Here is a 17,335-nt window from a genome sequence, read left to right on the forward strand (position 1 = left end):
ATGCATTTGGCCACGGTATACGTAAGAAACCGAAATCTCTCTACACGTTTCAAGCTTAATTATCCGCTCATCGCTTAATTATTTTCCTCTCATTGTCAACCAGGATAATCAGCTCGCGATTCCTAAGCGGAAATTGCGGAAAGAAGCAGGAAGCGACCTCTCCGTTCCTCCTTGCTCTTCTTCGCTCCTTGCTCCATCTTCTCTTCCCTCTTTCTCCCTCTTTCTCGTTGCGCAACGGCGTGCATGTGATACCGTTACACGATGACAAGCCGATGCATCCTGGCTACCCGTGAAACACGTAGGAAGTGGAGAAAATGGAAGAAGGGGAGGAAGAAACTGGCCGATCGCACGATGGGCAAGAAAGAGGAGGGGGGGTAATTGGTAATATCGCCGGGAATAATGGGAGTTCTCGTTACGTCATATCCTGTAAACAACGTTTACGATTTGACGATTCGGTGGAAACAGCGGGAATAATCGTAATTTGCGGTGGCCAACGGTCACGCTTCAGCGATGGACGTTTTCCTACATCCTGTTGCTCTTGGCCATCCCTGACACGAGTTTGAACGAAAAATTTACGTACCACATTTACGGTACACGGAGAGATTTTTAATCGTAAATATCAGTTTCAAAAAGGGAAAAAAGCGTTTTACGATGTTAGAGAAATGTACAAAACACTCGAGATATAATTTATATAACATTAATATTTAGTTATGAGGAAATATTTTACTAGCGTTGATATTCTCGCCATTTTCTGGATATTATTTTTCGATCGTTTAGCATAAAAAACGGTGTGTAAACGTAAAGTTATTTAAAGAATTTATTATCTTTATCTTTATGGTTATATTTCCATACGTATTATAGATTCCAAAATTATTCTTATTATATGTCTGCAAAAAATGTTTTTACTTCGCTTTATTCCTCAAGAACGACAATTTTTCTTTTTTTTTTTTTCTTTTGTGAAAATATGATTTTCCTTCGAAATATATTTCAATCTTTCTTTATCTTAGAAATACAGGAAGGAAGAAAGAAATCGTGTTTTCTCGACGAAATCAAATACGATGGTCGTCGACAAATCTCGAGATTTTGACGGCAAGGCAAACAAAATTTTCACGGAACATAGTTTTGCAGCGTAGCGAGATGAACATGTTAAGTAAAATAGTTGTTTACATCGTCCAGAAAGGGTTAACCCGTGATGTAGAAGTTTATGCACGTAGAATCTCTAGAAGCTGGTCACGGACAACCTGGTATGAAACTTTTCCTTTTTAAAATCTCTTTCAAAAAAATGTGCTAGATTTTTCGATTCTGTTTTTTTTTTTCTTTTTATTTTAGAACGTGTCTGAAATGTTTGAAGGATACCAATCGAGCAAATTTTTCTTCGAATGTTAATAAAAAATTTCTTAACAAATTTCAAAGTACAATTAATGAGCGGTATTAATATTCGTGCCACGAACTCGATTGAAGACACTCGTCGAAGATGCAACATCGCGTGTCTTAATTGAAAATTAACTCGAAGACATTCGGCTCCTCTAAGCCAATATGTAATTCTTTACACGACCTTGCATGTAAAACAGCCGATATCTCGAGAACCGAGCATGCCTGTAATAGGCGGCCTCGAGACGTATCTATTTCTACGTTTATTCCGTACATGGCATCGATAGAATTTTGCAACAAATAACTTCCGTTCCCTACATACGCACAAAGGATCGTGCAACTTGATGGACAACTGCAAGCGAATGTTTTTCCAACCGATATTTACATATTTTCATTTATTATTGTCCGATCATTGTATTCCGTTTTTCCCACAATTTCCCTTTTAAGATGCATCTTTGAAAAGAGAGAACGATTCTTTTCTTTTCTGTACTTAATATCTTTAGTTGTTACATTGTTGCCTGAAATTTGTTATTTAATCATCGACTTCCTCTCCATTCACTTCCAATAGCCATCCGTCCACGTGTACATAGATTATTGCATTCGAACGTTATTATACTAAATTTTAATTATATTAACCTTGTATTTATATAATACACTGTAACTTATCATTTATCGGTTTATAAAACGAGGCCTTGCACAACGAATCGTTTGCAACGATTGATACCTCCATTCACAGATTATTGTTTCCCTTAAATTGAATCAAAGGAAAATAAAAAATTCATCGAGGCTCATAGAGACGTGTTTTCAACACGTCAAAATACGGGAATAATTTAGACACGAGGATTGTGACGAATGGATTCGAAACGAGCCAGTGTTCACGCACGATCGAGTAAAACGATTCTCAGCCCCTTGGAAATTGGACTGACACGTGGCACATTTTTCTCCTTGGGGGCCAAAAGTAGTAGCCCTTCCGAAATATGACGGAAACGGACTCGCGGAATAATTTTTCAAGTCTGTCGATCTCCGCGACTCTCGTGTCAACCGTTGCGAGAAACAATATTTCCCGAAACGGACGTATAAATCTCATAAATTTTCCTCCACCAGTTCAGCAAACTTTCCGTCGTTCCCTGTTGTCGCATTCTTCGAATAGACGGAATCTTAAATGGCTCTTAAATCAATGGCCAAAGTAATCGCGAATAAACGATATCTGGAGTGAGATTCTTTTCTATTCTTTCTGTCGAAGAGAAATGGAGATGGATGTGTTAAGAAGATAAGTTCATTTTTACTAGTCATTGTATAACGAAACAGAATAGAGTCGGTTATCTTACAAGTATAATAAGATGATACAAAAATTTTTACTTATTTTATGAAGAAACATCTTGCACAAATAATTGCAAAAAAATTAAATTAAAGAATATTTCTGCACTCTTAAAGCAACCGAATCAAGAGAAGAGAAATAGAAGAAAGAGGTTGAATATATGGCGATCTGGAAGGTGTTGGACAATGAGGAACGGCATTTCAAGAGAGCAACGAGTTGAAGAAACGTGGTAGTTTAAAACTCGAGGTCTTCGAGGTTTGCGTATACGCGGTATCGATTATCCAGAATCAAACATCCGGACCTTTTTTTACTCGACTCTCTTATTCCCGATTGATGTCGTTTCCCGGAGCGGCTCGCGAAGAAATTTTAATAAGACCCCCTCGAGCTTAATAAGATCGCGACTTTCCCGGAAGATCGTTAAAATACCTGGATGGAAACTTTTCACCGCCCCGCGATATTGATTAATATCGTTGAATCGTTGAACGATCATCGACTATTGCCAATTATCGAAAATAAAATGCCTTCTTTTTCCCTCTTCTTTGCGCCGCGGGGCTCTCGAGATGCGATTGAATGGATGAATACACGATGCGCTACGGGTAAAATATGTGTCACTGTTGGGAATTATTCTTTTTCCTCCCCTCTCCTCTCATTGAATATTTCTCTCGTCGCGATGAACGAAACGATATTGAATTCTCATTCAGTGATTTGTATAGAGTCTTGGAGTAGTTTACTCGCTAGAATATTTAGACGATCGATGAGAGAGTTACGAGAGGAATACGATGTATGGAATTGCGAAGGTGAGACATTCGCAATTTTGATTAGGAGGTAATAGAAATTTTGGAAAAAGCAAAGGTGTGACTTTTTTTTTTTACGAACTGTGTCGAGAGAGCAGCGAAAGTAATTTTCTCGAACAAATCTTTTGAGAAAATGATCGTGTGCACTGATTTGAGATTCTCGATTTCAACCCCGCTATAGATACACGATTTTCTCCACGGGACTGCGAGAGTTCTCTCTGTTTTTCACGGGTTCAACAAGTGGCAGGTGCCTCTTACACGGATCGAACAATGACGTGAAATGGTAGCGGAGGGGGATGGGGTCGGGGGTAAGCTCGATCGAGCCCGAAGATAAATCGTCCTCGATTACCATTTAGTTAGGTCCGCGTGGCGGATGTGTGTGTAGCAGCTTTTCGTGCCGGTCCATAATTCACGATCTTGAAAAGGACACGCTGGTGTGACGCTGGAAAATGGAGATTAGGTCGACGCTCCGTCGGGTAACGTGGCCTGAAAAGAGACTAAAGGAAAAAGAGAAAGGAGGAAGAGGAGGAATGAAACGAACACGAGAGAGAGAGAGAGAGAGAGAGAGAGAAACCAGGATTCACTGGTTGCCAAACGTTTCCTTACCACGTTCGGAACCAAGAAAAACTGGGCGTCTTCGCTCGATTTGCATATTTTTTTTTTTTTTTTTTTCTTTTTCAACGATGCGTCGCGCAAACAAACGGCCACCACGGCTCCATTCCAACTCGTCAACCGCTTGTTTTTCCACGATGGTGGAGCCGAAAAACCTTCCAACGACCACGTGAAACGCAAACAACTATCCCGGGCATCTCGACGGATTATGCGCATAATTTCTCGCGAAAATTCCTTAATTTCCCTTCGACATCGAGAACGAATTGGAGAATGGTGTAATTGGAAACGATGAAGAGATCCTTTTAATCTCGCCCCCATTTTCTAGAATAGATGAAACATACATGGAAAAAGTAATACAATTGTTGATCGCACGTGTGCCATTGTACTCGTTAAAAAACAAATTCTAAAAAGATTCTAATAATATCTTGTCTCTGAGCCATTCACTTTAACTGTAATACGAGTTGTAAGCAATTGCCATCCAATATATGTTACGAGAAATAATTTTTGGCAAAAGGTGGAAAGAAAGAAATCCTCGTATTTCGGTGAAAATTTAAAAATAATCTAGCTCGAATCCGAGCAATATACGATACGATAACAGACAGGCTGGAAGAACTGTTTGTTCCAGACGAATTTACGAGGAACACCAACAGGTGTCTTCTGTAATAATCTTCAACGGGCTCCGTTCACACGTTTCTGCCGATCCGCGGCCCACGCAACCTCTTCGACGAGGTCCGGTTTCGCCGTTCGTACCAGAAAGAAATTTCACGAGATGGAGCAGCAAAATCTTATATAAATATTTCTTACAATCTATATACGATCGATGAAACAAAGTCAAAGATATAGCCATTTAATTACTTACAAGTATTATTTTTAAAAGAAGGAATACGATATATCCAAACCAATTTCAAAAAAAAAAAAAAATAAGGAAAAAACGCCATCCGCGTTTCAAGGAGAGGCCAATTTAATCCAATTACATTCAACCGACACGTTCCATACCATTCATCGAACGAAACGCGCATCTTAAAAGCCAATCGCCTCGAGAGGAATCATCGCCGGTCGTTGTTCGTCCACGTTCACACGTTCTGCCCACGCGGGCAGCAGGCTCCCCTCCTCACCCTCCCTCCCTAAACCCATCTTCCCTTTCGATCATCTTTACGACGAAATTCCACGAACGACGAGCGCGCCGTTCCTCGAGGAACGAGGAGGGGAGGAGGACGGGTGGAGGAGACAGACAGAGAAAGCGGCAAAAAAACGGGAAAAAGGGGGTCCGGAAAGGAAGAAAGGGCGAGGGAAAGAAAGAAACGAGAGGGGGAGGGAGGGAAGGAGGAGGAGGAGGAGGAGGAGGAGGAGAAAGAAGTAGAAGTAGAATTCCAGGTTGAAATCGGAGTGCGGAACAAAAGCGCCGCCGCGTCGAGCGACGAGGCGAGGGGAAGGGAGGCAGGTAGATTCATTCACAAGACCCCCACGGTTTCGCCCTCCCCACTCCTTCCCCACTTACGCGGAATGGGAACCGTTCAGGCCCGCTACCCCCACCACCTGACCCGTTTGCGAGCCCCCACCACGCTCCTCGCCTCGGAGAACGGACCCACCGTCCCCGCATACCATTCGTCTCTTCGTGAGGGACCACCAACCGACAGCGGAGTCGAGAAACTCTGTCGGCCTGCTAGCACGTCGTTTCTTATCCGTCTGTTGCAACGGAGCGTAGACCAAACAAAGGAATCCGAGTGCCAGGCCGACGACTTCAGAATTTTTCTGTATTCTTCCCTCTCTTCCCCCTCCCCTCCCCCCTCCTCTCTCTCTTTCTCCCTATCTTTCTTTTACGTACTTCTCCTTTTTTTCTACTTTCTACATGTTTTTCTTTTTCTTCTTCTTTTTTTTTTTTTTTTTGGTTGGATGGTTGGTTGTTTTTTCCATGTATTTCTTCTGGATTCAGATTCTGTTTAGAATCGTAATGTGATTTACGGTTTCCGTTTCTTTGAGATTAGTTTTTTGAGATTAGAAGCGTTTCCAGAGAAGTTTCTGTTAATCGTCAGAGACAAGGTTTATCGGTGGTAGATAATGTACGTATGTTCAAAGATTTATTGTAATAACGTTGATAATTAAAATGATCTTTGAGGAAAATTGTTCTCGACGTGGATTGATTCGAAATAAAATTCTATTTTTTTAATCCCTTCCATGGGATTTCTATTGTATTATATAATGAGATTCAATAAATGTTCCAAAGTTTTTGAGAAAATGATAATTAATAAACAAATAATATTGCTAAACCGACCGAGATGCGAAATACATATTTGCTCGGAAAGATTTTATTCTGTTTATCTTGACTCAATCCTCCTCTCTATCATCGATCATTCTTTTCAATATTCAATCCTTTCAAATAGAAAAGGAACACTCTGGACAAATCGTGCAAGGATTAAACTTCAACCTCGCTTCATAAGTACCAAGTTTGAATCTCTCAACTTCAGTACAGTTATCCAACTTCCAATGTATTTGCAATGTGCAAACAAAGAGAAACCCAAAAGCATATTTTAACTACCGGTTCGAGCTTCTAAACGCAGTTAAACCGCAACCCGAACAGTTTCTCACCTTACACCCTCAAATTTACCAAGAAGCGTGCCAAGTGGTTCGAAATCTTTCACACAGCTTTTCCAAGAATGAATTGGCAAAACGAAGGGAAAGAGAGAGAGAAAGAAAGAGAGGACAATGACCGTGATCCCGAAAGATTCGTTATTGGGCTTGAAGGAACGCTTGTCTCGAAAGATCACGCGATAATGATATTCCATAGTGGTTCGCAGGATGATTTAGAATCCTGTTTACGAGCCTTCTTCCTTCTTCTCATAGGCCCTGTCCGCTATAACAGTAGAAACTAGGAGCTCATTAAAATCCCAAAGAGAACCGACAAGTACCAAGTTCCCATTTTTTTTTTCTTTCTTTCTTTTTTTTACAGCTCTAATATATCATCTTCTCTCGATCGTGTAATTTCCTCATTTAATCGACCACTTACGAATTTTATTATTGGATTTCTTGGCTTGTCCAAAACTTCTTTCCATTATTTGTATTTATCAAGATTTGAGCAATACACGGATTCTCGTTCATTCTAAAAAACCATACCAACTATATCGTAACGAAAAAAAAATTTTTCAACTACGAGTGGATAGTAACTTACAAATGCTTCAATGTTTAAAATATCACGAGTTAATCACAATTTCGATCATCAAATTTATGCGAAATGGAATAAATTTCGTGGATAAACGACGTGACCAAGAGGACACGTGAATCCAGAATGACGGAAAGACACGGAGCATCATCTTTACGCGTTCCTTTTGTGCTCTACGTGCGTGTTCCAACGTGGCCAGAAGAGCAGGTTGTTCACGCGTGGGAGCGGATCCAGCCACGGGAATGGGCCAAGCGCCGGTTCAGTCGGAGGCCCTTTCAGAAATTTAGGCGCCGACACACTGATTCACCGGCTTCGAGTTACGAGTTAGCCTCCTCTGCCCAGTCATCCTTTCGCTTTTTCAGAATGGAATGGCCCGCGTTTGATCCCAGAACCGCCAAGGGTTGCTTGATTTGTTGAACGGGCCGACAGGCATTCGGCCCTCGGTGTTGTTGTCGAGCCTGTTCCTATGAAAATTGGGATCGAGGAAACAATTCCAGGAAACAGTATCTCGTTAGAGGAAAGGAGAACCGTTCTTCTTTGGCCAGGAACAGGAGTATTCATTATTATTCATTTATTCCGTTATACGGAAAAAAAAAAAAAAAAGAAAAATACTGTTCGGTGTTCAAGATCTGTATAATTCCGAAGAAGAGAGAAAGAGAGAGTCGATCGATGAATATTTATTCGTTGTCCATATTATTCACACACACAAATATTATTAGCTCATTAATGTTAGATGCACGGTTTATTGTGTTGCGCATAATATATGCATTATCCCGCGTGGAAAAATGCGAGAAAAAGAAACGGCGGATGTGTCGTAAGAACGGGCGAAACACGCGGTGAGAAGAACACCAGAGATGGCGGTGCTCTCGTGTTACAGGGTGGCAATGATGCCCGACAGAGATCGTCGATGTCATCCGAAGCCGGAGCTAAGGAGTTACGAAGAAAGAAGCGGGCCCTCTCGACGTGTGGAAAGAATAATACTCGCGAATCTAAACCTCAACCTGACCACAGACTTCTCGCAATCTCGTCTAGACGAGACACGTGGTGTCTACGTACGCCCGTTTCCGCTCCTTTTCAACCGTTGCTGCTTTCTATCTCGCCCCGCCAAGGACACGCGCGGCGGAGATCAGACCTGAAGTCAGCTGAAAATTCTTCCTTTCGATTCTCGTCGTCTTCTCTTCTGAGATCATTAACAGTTTGACGGTTTATCAAGCATTGGAACGGTCTTGGATCGAAATTTCGAGGGGAGGAAGAAATATCGAAGAATTTTAATCGAGAGTATTTATTATTTCTTAGAGATATCGACATAACAATTTTTCAGTATTGTGTATCGAATGATGCTTATCGATGCTTTGATAGGAGTTTGAATGAAAAGGAATAATGAGATATTTTATTTTTCATAAAATAACGTAACAAATGAAAATGTTGAAGAACAATCATTCGAACAATAATTTATCCAGATGAAAGAGGACCAAGTTGAAACCATTCGAAGTTCGTCGAAATATCATCCTTTGATCAAGATTTTTAACAAAATCTTCTGCAAATCTAGAGAGCAACGAGCGATCCACGAGGAGGACAAAAGTTCAAGTATAGGGTATTACCGTTAAAACGAGGTAATAGACGAGTTATGTGAAACGAGTCATGTAAATTCAGGAATGCGTATGGCACACGTGTGACGAGGAAGCTACGCATTTCACGTAAATAAGTAGAAGTTACGACTTTTTGTCCGGCACTTCGCATGTTAAACAGTCCAAATGTCATGCAGGTGTACGTGAAGTTTTGCACGAACGTGTAAATTTTACTGTTCTGATGATAGTTAAGGAATGGAATAGAAAATTATGATAAAAAGAACTTTTTCGATTAAACAAATAGCAAAAAGTATCTATGGAAACTCATAGATAAAATTTGGTTATGGTAATGAAACGTTAAGTTAGAAATTGTTTTTTTTACTATTTAATATCTGAAATTTCTAGAATAATTTGTAATTGTATTTTTCAATTGGAGAAAGAGGATTTTTCCAGAACAAATGGCCGTTCTTTTTATGACGAATGAATTTCACTTTCGACGAAAAAGTCAGTGAACTCTACACAGAAATACAATGGTATAATGGTATAATGATTCGAATTACGATTTCGATCGCGAAGATTTCAAGAACATCGATGGAATCGTAATTAATCACGTGACGAATTAATTAAAAAACCGAGTGAAACATGGAAACCAAGAACGACGCGATTAAAATCTATCCAATGGTGAATTTGATCGTATGATTTTTCCTTGAATCTTTCTGAATTTTAAGAAATTTTAAATATATCAAGTATCGCGATCTCGAAAACGATCATACATTACAAACTTTTCGAGATTCCTTTGAAATTCCCGATATGTCTTCCACTTAAATCGCAGGACACGATCTCTCTCTAACTTCTTTACATTCAGATATTTCACGTGTCTTTTCTTTAGCATACGTTACTAAATACGTAATCGATGAAATAATCAATATTGCTAATATATTCCAACCGCTGGATTACACGGATATTGCGAGAAGAAATTTTTCACGCAAGTTTCCTTCACCGCTCTGCGGTTTCAATTTCATCTTCTGCCCGAAACACGCCCCACCGTTTTTAATTTAAAGCTCTGCGAGGTAAACAATTACACCCTTTATTAAACCGTTATATCGATCACCGATCGCGATATTTTCCACCGTCCAAAGTTTCGAAAAATGGTGCGCGTGGATCGGATATCGCGTTTACCCCGGCATAAAATTCAATTTTACGCGGGTGCTATTAGAAAAGGGCCCTCCGACCTTCCAGATATTAGTATATCGTAATTGGAAGCCGCGGAAAGTTTTACTGTCCGCCGTTATAACCTGCTCGCTATCCGTTACGACCACCGTAGTCGTCGACATAATTAAATTTTTCCACCCAGACGGACAGCAATTACAAAACGAAGGCGATGCCGCGGAGGCACGCCTCTCTGTCTCGTGGACGAAGAATCGAAAAGCGAAATTTCATCCGATTCAAAATCTTCTTAACGCTGATAACGATGATAACTCGATGGATAGAGATAGATTTTTTTTTTTTTATTTTTTTACATTTGCGGAGGATCGAGTCTATTAATTCATCGAAGGCTAAAGTTTTTTAAACGTATTTTATTATCGATTAATTATTCTCCAGTCAGAGTTCAAGGCTGTTGATAAATAATACACAGAATGATTTAATTTCAAGCTGGCAAACTTACTCGAAACGTTTGATCGTGTAATATCAATTCGAGTAGTAGTAGATTTTACAAACAAACAAGTTCTCTTCATTCTCCTATATCTCGATCGCGACACGCGATATCATCGATACCTTTACAACCGTAAACAAAACTTCGGGTGCAGGCCAATTAAAAGTGATAAATCGTCGACGGGATATTTAAAGACGTTGAAAAAAAGAAAAAAGAGAAAGAAGAAAAGACAGAAAGAAAGGAAGAAAAAGAATATATGTGTCAACGAGGAGAAGACGATGGGAGAAGAGTCGATAGCAGTTCTAATGCGAGGTGCTCATTAATCTTGCTCCCTACAGGAGGCCAACAATAACCAACGCTTGCATTACGATTACAATCAACCGGTGGAAGCGAAGCCTCTCTCCTCGTAAGGGTGATCGTCGCGGTGTTAATAAATCACGATTAAATCTGTCGCGAGGCGGCCTCTCGAAGGCCGCGGTACAACCGCGAAATTTATCTCGCAGTTAATTAATTTTACGGCGTGAAAACGAGCGACGATTACGCGTCCTCCCCGTTAGAAATTAAATTCATTAGCGAAACACGTATCGCTATAACAGATGCACGCCTCTTCAACCCTTTTACGGATCGGGATCTCGCGTTCTATATCAAAAGATTTAAAAAAGCCTGTAAATCCTTCTTCCTGTATTCCATATACTGGTATTATAATATTTGAATAACGGTTAATCTATAAATTAAAAATTAAAAGTCACCTGTATCATAGAAAGTATACAGTATATTTTAAGTATATTAAAATTTTTCCAATTGAACGGTATATAAAATAACGTAAAAAAAAAATCTAAGATAATGGAAATAGTAATCAAGCATCCTTGAAAATGATTTCTATTGTTCTTCTCGATTGGATAAAGAAATACACAAGGAAATAACTGGGATCGGATCAAGGGGCGGAGGGCCGGTTGCAAGATGGTGGACGAAAGATGGAGGAAGCGGTGGCGCAAATTAATTAAAGGTGAAATTTATCAGAAACGATATATATATATATATGTACAGAGAGGCGAGCGTGACCCAAGGCGCAATTATCGTTAACGTTCAACTGGTTTACGAGCCGCCAGGTCGTAAGTTACGAGTCGTAAATGTAAATGCGAGATTTGTAAAACGGCCAACCCCGTCCCGGTGTTATTAGTACACTTCCAGGGAGGGCAGAGTGGTGTGGATGTAATTAGAGAGCCGCGTAAATTATTATCGCGGATCGCGTATAGAACAGTCTAGTAATTCGTATCGGCGAACGTGTGGAGTTTCGTGTCAGGTTCGCCATCTTATCGCCTCGATCCCTTTTCGTAATTGATACTTTTCGAAATTGATCCTTGCCTGTCGCATGTGTAACGCGGCTTTAATAATCTATTAAAAAGTCATTAAACAGAGTTACACAAAGTGATCGAAGAGAATAATCGTATATTTCGTCGATAAGTGTTCTCATCATGCGGTTAATTGAATCGAAAATTATTATTTTATCGATTCTGTTATCCATTTAAATCCTCGATACTAAATTAACGATTAATAACTGTAAATGAAATATTTTAAAGTAATTTATAGGATAACATGTAAATATTTTTGAAAGATTGATTGTTTGAGTGGAACAATATAACAAATTTATACTTTCTTCTTTCGTATTATCAGATTGATACGATTGAATTGTTCACCTTTTTGTAAAAGTTTTAGAAACTAAATTAAATATTCATGGTGGTGCACGGTTCGGTAAAATCAAGTCAGCCGGTCAAAAGAAATGCCGATAGTGAACGTTTTCGTGAATTTCACTGGTATTCTGAACGAATATATCGAGCAAGGAGAAGTGAAACGGCTATTAACTTATGCATATTCCATTGGCAAACCGAACTCGTGACAAACTGATAATCAGGGGGACAGGAAGTGATGGAAAAAAAAAAAAAAATTCCAAGACCAATAAACTTTGATAAGTATCGTAAAAATAGCGCTATTAATGGCGTGTTTACTAATTCAAGATCAAATATTTGCCAGAAGATATCCTTGAAATTTCTTATCCTTCGTTGTGAATGAAAACTGATACTGATAATGTTTCATTCATGTCTGTCACTACAGATAAGAACATGAAAAAATATCGAGATAAAAAAAATCGCCCTTACTTTGATGTTTCAAGTTGGAGGCTTGGCTCCCTGCATCATGAGATGAAAATATGTACTGAATTTATCAAATTTCTATGTATCTGTATACAGGGTGTTAATATATTCATGGAATTTAATTCGATAAAAAGAGAACGAATTATATTTGAATCGTCAAAAATATTTATATTGAAAGCAATATCAGAAATCTTTGAACATAACTTGTTCAAATCTTCAATCGATAAACCGATTAACTCACTGTTAAACAATTGAAATAATTATTTACTTAATTGATACATCGATAAAAATTTAAATAACAAGAGAGATTCTTAAAGGAGAGAGAATGCACTGATTTGCACTGATCGACTTCTGATACATCTTATTTGACTTGGTATTTTTTTTTTAGATATAATCGATTAAAATGATGAGAACAAAATTTTCTCGATCGATTCGAATATATATGTGTAATAAATAATTCGTCTCTATTCGTTCTCTTAATCAAATTATTGATCGATCGAAAGATGGATCGAGCGAATGGTAGAAAAATTTTTATTCTGAATGAAAACTACCTTTAGTCCAGAGTTGGCCTGGCTATCCACACGAGCCGATTGTTCGTCAGTCTGTGGAATGTCAACTCGATCCGATTAAAAACTGACAGCAAAGTATGGCGGCGACGATCCGGTGCGGTGAACATGCGACGCGACACGGAATGCGACGCGTGACGCTCGTCCCAAGGAATTCTAAACGCTCTGACGCGGCCTGCTTTCGTTCGAGAACAGGTGTGAATCGCATAATATTTCTCTATTCGGACTTAACATTCCTAAGTACTTGGAACACCGTTGCTTCGGGTTACCGCCTCGCGGTTACCGCTCGTGTATCGTTTGAGCTACGAAAGAATTGAAATTAGAATTCTTGTTTATCAAATATTGCATTTAAACAGTCGAACATTATTCTCCGCCTTTATGTTATGCGTAGTTTCTCTAATATTAATAATATGATAATATTATACTATGTAATAATAATATTGCCCGAACGGATAATTTGTTTTATCCGAGAGGTTCAAATATTAAAATTTAATTGGAAACAAATTCGTTATTAATTTATTAAGAATTTCGCAATGAGGTTTCTCTGAAGATCTTTTGTACAGAAAAGTGGAATGGAAAATTGAATGCGATTCTTTCCAATTCGAAATTATTTTAAAATTTTCTTATAAAAATACAATAGACTTTTTATTTCAAACCACAATAGAATCGTCGAATTTAATCACGATCGAAACATCCTATTTAAGAAATTTATTCATCATTTTCGTCGATAATTAGAAGTTAGAATTGTTGAAAAATGGAATGAAATGAATAACCGAGTCGATCACGATGCATCAGATTCTTACGTCAATGTTGGAGGCCTGGGCGAGCGCGAAGGAATTCGAGGCGATTGTAAACGTAGCACGATCGGAATTTTCCTGGAAGGTAGACGCACTGACCGAATCTATTATTCGAATAGAAAGCCCACGCCACGTCGATCCAGGCCGAGGAATTTGTTATTAAAATACGACTGCTTATTCGCCATTGGAATCGCGATTAGACCGCCAAGCTTGGCAGAAAATTTGTTTCGTAAACATTATTTTCACATCAGGCTACATCATAGAATATAAAGCGAACATCACGTATAATAATACTCAGATGGTCATTAGGTCAATTTCTTTTGTTCCACTTTTAATCGATGGACAGGCTAAAAATAGCGAAAGATCGACACATTTTTTTTTTTTTGGGGGGAAGAGAAGAAATCTTCGAGAGGTTCAGGTCAACTGTCCCGAATTAGGAATCGAGCCGGGAGCTGGGTTCGAGCCTTGAAGAAACTTGAAATTCAAATGATCGAGTGAATAGCTAACTTTGGGAATAACGTTTCTAGAGAAACCTATCTTTCACCCAACACGGCCGGATCCCCCATTGTACGGAGAAAAACTTGTATAAATACATCCATTTATGCGGGTTGAAACGGATCGAGTCGAACCGAAAGTCTAGGGATCTATTTCATGGGAAGGGGGAGAAGAAGAAGAAGAAAAAGAAGAAGAAGCTTCGCGAGTTTTCGTTTATTTACAATTTTGTCGCACGATCTTGTGGACGAGTGTTCACAAAGTGAGTGGTAAGATCTAATGAAAACGACAAGATTAATGGCCCCTGTTGGTCTCCGGTTGGTGCGTTTCTATCCGAGAGGAGAGAAGAGAAACAAAGAAAGAAAGGTGAAATCCTTTGGCTAAGTCCGGATAACGGTTTCCGCGGTGCTAAACCGTCGTCGAATTACAAAGTAACCAACACTCGTTATCCGTATTAGCATTAATTAACAACGACGGACACAGCTGCGCGGCTTTGGTCCGCTTTTACCGACATCAGGTAAAATAGAAAAATTCGCGGTGCAAGTCAGCCAATCGCTTGAATGTCCCTAGAAATTTCAAGGAGCTAGACTCGAATGGAAGTGCATCGGAGTCGTTAAAGAGCCACTCTTGCATCCATTTTCTTGACCCAAGTTCAAATTGCTGAAATATGCAGAGATTACCGCATCATGGAAACACGGCTCAAGGAACTTTTACGCGTTTTAGGGCAACCTGGGCCCCGAGCTTAATTTATTTAATGGCGGACGAATGTTCGAGCTGGCTTTACCGACCATTATGAGTTTCATTCCCGGACAGGCAAATGGAAGTCATTAACGAAATCAAATAGGGAGGTTAAATTACGTTACAAACAATAAAGTATAATATTTTGTTTCGTTGGAAATGTAATGAATAATATTAGATCGATACGTGTGAAATTTTGTTTCTTCACTTGTATGAAGCGTTTAAAATATTCACGAAAATTTTTTTTTTTTCTTTATATCTGTTAACGTCACACCGATCATTTGTATTGGTTGCTGGCGATGTTGGAGAAGGTATAAAATTTACTACACTTATATAGTTTGATATGCTTGGACAAATATATTCAAAATATGTACATGATTAATAATATTGTCAATACTTATCAACAGTTATCAGTATTACTATTACTTACAACTTACCAATATAGTTTTACAATAATATTTTCAATCCGCTTTAATGTTTTTCGAAACTACACACGATCAATAATATTGTCAATAGTTATCAACGCTTGTCAATATTGACAATAGATATTATTGATCGTGTGCAGTTTCGAAAAACATTAAAGCGGATTGAAAATATCATTGTAAAACTATATTGACAATATTGTCAATATTTTTAACAATACTATCTCGCCAATATTATCGATCGTGTGCGATATCTCTTAACAGTCTTTATATTCGTTTTTCCATTCTTTAGATTATCTTTCAGCCGCTATATTATATTTTTTCGACAACTATTAGAAACAGATATTGACATTCATTATATTTTGCTTAAATAATTCTGAGGAAAAAATCACTTTGAGGAAAATGTATATAATCACTTTAATACCAATAACAATCATTAAATAAAAAAGAAGTTGCGTAAAATGAAAATTTGTAAACTCATATATTTATAAATATTAATCCATATAAAAAAAAAATTTTTTTAACATTTGCACTGAAATTTACACGAATCTTACGCAATATCTGATCATCCAAACTCTAATTAAATTATTCTATTGTCTCGATGTTAAGTCATGACATTACATCGTTATCCATTTCAGAAAAATTGTTTCCTTTTACACGAACTCGAAATTCCTCGGATTAATTGGACGAAAAATAGCAGATGGTGGAATTATTAGATGGACTATTCCTAGTTACACTTATAGCCTAGTTACGGTGAGCTACAGTTTCATATACAAATGGAGTTCTATTATATTCGATTCCATTAGGTTTAGCATCGAATCCAGGCATGCAGCGTGAGAAAGCAATTGCGGACCGACGACGACGGTTTAGATTGAACGGGTGGGCAACGAGCAACCGGACAATTTCGGTACACACGAATCTCGCCGGGTCTCTGCCGATTAACCTCTTAACAGCCGCGCTCGTTCGTCGACTATGACTTTGCTGTGCTCATTTCCAGCAGCGCCAGATCGAGCGTTAGATCGAGAGTCAAACGATCAAACGATTAAGCTCGTTGCTCCCGAGAACTTTGCTCCATACTGTTCGCGCAATATTTCTATGGAAACGTTTCGAATTATACACATATATACGCGCAACGTGGATCGGTGGAAGGAAGTTTGAATTTGAGAAATTGCGAGACAGGGGAAATTTCACTTCAGGTTTGGATCTCGTTTCGTGACAATACGACAAATTTTAAACTTCGATTAGTTAATTTCGAGTCTAATGTGCAAGGGTGTTCGCAACTGTTATTAGCCATAGTTTTTCTCTTAAGTTATAGTTATTGGAAAAGAAGAAGATTTAACGTTTTTTTCCGATTAATATAACAGTATATTAATTTCTCTTATTTTTAATATTTTTCAGGATTTAAAATTTGTTAAACAAAAACGAGACAAGCATGGTGTTGTTTCAAATTAAAAAGGTGATTAATCGATGATATCATTGTAATCTTAATTACCAGTTCATCGACTCTGCAATAGGATAATAAGATACTCTGTCTAATAATTTACTAACTACGATCAATATTTATAATACGTCTCGATATCTTATATCTTATGCTTCGATTCTAGAGACCGAACTAAACGAGATCAACTTATTTATCAAGTCACAAGTATCTTTTTGTATAACTTATTTTGTTCTAGAATCCGTTCAACAAAGGTAC

The 17,335-nt window shown here is 38.5% G+C and overlaps 1 protein-coding gene and 1 long non-coding RNA gene across 3 annotated transcripts in view; one reads left to right on the plus strand and one right to left on the minus strand.

The window, feature by feature from the left end:
• Window positions 1–17,335, minus strand: part of LOC122718631 (3-phosphoinositide-dependent protein kinase 1) — a 479,613-nt gene that overhangs the window by 197,540 nt on the left and 264,738 nt on the right. The window lies entirely within an intron of this gene.
• LOC122718635 overlaps window positions 17,143–17,335 on the plus strand; it is a 1,780-nt gene continuing 1,587 nt past the window's right edge. The window contains exon 1 of the long non-coding RNA XR_006347434.1: window positions 17,143–17,335. This exon is cut by the window's right edge and continues 852 nt beyond it. This is a non-coding gene — a long non-coding RNA (uncharacterized LOC122718635).

The sequence above is a fragment of the Apis laboriosa genome, unplaced genomic scaffold (genome assembly GCF_014066325.1).
Source record: "Apis laboriosa isolate Shangri-la unplaced genomic scaffold, ASM1406632v1 scaffold66_cov157, whole genome shotgun sequence".
Taxonomy (NCBI): domain Eukaryota; kingdom Metazoa; phylum Arthropoda; class Insecta; order Hymenoptera; family Apidae; genus Apis; species Apis laboriosa.